A 2,962-nucleotide genomic window follows, 5' to 3' on the forward strand; every position below is an offset into this window, starting at 1 on the left:
TCCTCATCATCGTCCTCCTTGTCCTCCTCCTCGTCGTTGTTGTTCTCCTCCTCGTCGTCGTTGTTCTCCTGCTGGGATGGCTGGTACGGCTGGGACTGCTGATAGTCCAGTCCAAGGTGGATGAAGGCGTTCGAGATGTCGTACTGCAAAGCAGAGGCCAACCCCCAGCTCTCCTGAGTAAGCTGGGTGTTGTGTGCCATCGTGTCCTGCATCTCCTGCTGCTGCGTCCCAAGTGTGCTGATGCGGTTCGAAAGGTCTGCGATGCTCTGAAGAATCGGGTCGTCGTAGTTGAGGCGTGCTGACGATGAGGGACCCACCTGTGGACCATAAGACGAATGCATACCTGCGGGGTAGTACGGTCCTTGTCCATCGGCGAATCCGCTGCTGCCGGCCTGGTACGGGTCATAGGTGTAATGCCCGTACGCCTCCTCGAAGCTCATGTTCTCCGTGGACAGTCCCGACTGTGCCGAAGCATGAACCGGGGGTGTCTGTCGTGAAGGACCTGCTTCGGCTTGTCTGCGCCGTGTCCTGCTCCTCGTCTGTGGACCTGCAACACTCCGTCGTGCGGGTTCTCTTTTCTCCATCTGCAATGTTAGACTTTTAACACGAGTAGAGAGAGAGTCTCGGGCATGGAAGCTCGATCTCCCTATTGTACCCGGGGTAACACATGAAGATAGAATTTCCTGGTCCTTCCCGCATCATGTGCCCTTGCACAAAATGCTCAAGACCGACCTCATATCTGTACACCTCCATCTCAGGCAAGAAGGTGACTTCGGCGCCCTCCATCGCTTTGACATACCTCGCCACACGGGTGACCAGTGGGGTTATGTCGATGGGGCTTTTTGCCGTTATCATCTTCTGCCAATGAGCAAGCATGCTCCGGACGGGCGAGAAGCGAATCTTGTTCGCCATAGCATACAGACACTGCAGCTCAGGCAAGCTGCAGAGGCGAAGGTCTGTGCGAGAATGCACAACCATGGCGAGCCACTTGGCAAGAAACCTCAGAGTAGGATTATGAATTGAAACTATGCTGTTCTTACTACTCACGGGTTCATTAGAAATTTCACTCCACCATGAGCTACGATCATACTGATAGCGCTCAACAAGTGTGTTGGTGTCTAGGATGCATCTTTTATTAAAGCCCAAAGCAACACTAAATTGTTGGAGAGTCATTTCAAGTTGTTCATTAAAGAACCAAAAGTAAACTTTTGTTTCAGTGCTGGTTTCTTTAATGGTAAGAGAAATAAGAAATTCCATGGTCAAGAAATGCGAACCTGGCTCGACGATGTCGGCGAAGTTCTCCCATCCGACGGCGGTGAAAGCTTGGTTCATGTCTTGCAAGAGTCCCGTCATGATGAGGAAGCGGGTTTCGAACCTCTTGGCATGGGCATAGGTCTGCCTCTTCAGTAGCTCGAGTGCTTGCCGCTCGTAGTCGTTCTTGTAGATGATCTGCTCGACCATCGTCAAGATCCTGATGCGGAAGCGGCTTCTTGGGACTGCGGGAATTTCTTCTTCTTCCTGGGATGCATGTGAGCGGTGACCGGAGTCGACCGACATGTTATCCCGAGAAGAAGAGGAACTCCGCGAGCTTCTAGACCTTCTCGAGAACGCCTTCTTGACCTTCTCTTTTGCTCGGGTCATCATGATGCCTGGAAAAGGTTAGCACGAGCAATACCCGAAGGAAACAAGAAGTTAAGAGGAGGGTTAGCGTTAGTCGTTCTTGCGGGGCGTTAAACCACCACAAACATTCAATGTTCAGCGTGCCATGAATTTATTAAGAGGGGAAATATTTTTTTGTGTTTTCTGGTTTATGAACTTCACTAATTACTACTCAATTTTTTGTTTTTAGGCGATCTAGCACTTGAGTTCTTCTTCTAATCAACTCAAAAGAGCTCAATTAGGCAAGAAACTAAAGAAAGGGAGAGAGATTAAGGAGCTTAGGCTGGGACATGAGTACCTGAGCTTCTGGTGCACTGAGGGACGTCGAGCTCACTGGCTTTTATAGCCAGGCGCCAGGGCCAGGCCGGCCGGCCTAGGGCAGGCCGGGCGGCTCCTGCGTGGCGGCCGTCGATCCTCATCCTCGGTCTATGCCCCTAGATGCTGGTCATAATGTCTCTAGTCGGTGGTGACGGGACGTGATCGGAGGGCTGTGGCCGCCGGCCTGTATGGGGCCACTCGGTCTGCCTCCAGCACATTGAGTGCTCGCCCTTTGTCCCTTTGCTTCGTGATTAATCAAAGCACCCACTCCCTGCTGCTCCCTACCAGAGAAAACAAGGTGGGGCCAGCCGGCCTAGAGCTCGGCCAAATTTTTTTGAAATTTTTTGTGAAGTTCTACTAATGCAAGACTTTCAAATTTTAAATGTGGGTTGGTTGAAATTCAAAACATGATTATGCGAGATGGAAAGAAAACTATGCAAGGAAAATTAAACTATCCTATATGTAATGCAATGATAGATACGTGCCACGTACCTCATGGCGAGGGCTTGTGTTTTGAGTCCGGAGCCGGACTCTCCATTCCTTCAGTTCGATTGTTGTCACCGGATGGAGTCTTGGGCGATGACACCTTCTTCCACCACACTTCTTAGGTGTGGGTTGTGTTTCGACCTTCACTTCCTGTGATTCCAGAAATTTCTTACGGTGGATTCGACGTTTGGCATTCCACTGATTGTGAAGCTTGATTTGCTTGGCTTCCTCTTGAAGTCGTAGCTCCTCCTGAATCTGCAGATTTTCCACGAATGCGATGAGGGCTTCATTGTTCAGAAGCGATGGTTTCTTCGTCTCTTTCTCGGGTTTCTTCTTCCGACGGATCTCTTTGACTTGTGAGCATTGTTCAACCTTCGGTTTGAAGGCGAACTTCTCCTACTGGCCATTGATGTTGAGCTGGATCTCTCCGGCCCCGACATCAATGTGGGCGTTTGCTGTGCTCAAGAACGGCCTGCCCAGGATGAGCGGCGTCTTGGCA

Source organism: Panicum virgatum, chromosome 1N, assembly GCF_016808335.1.
Source record: "Panicum virgatum strain AP13 chromosome 1N, P.virgatum_v5, whole genome shotgun sequence".
NCBI classification, from domain to species: domain Eukaryota; kingdom Viridiplantae; phylum Streptophyta; class Magnoliopsida; order Poales; family Poaceae; genus Panicum; species Panicum virgatum.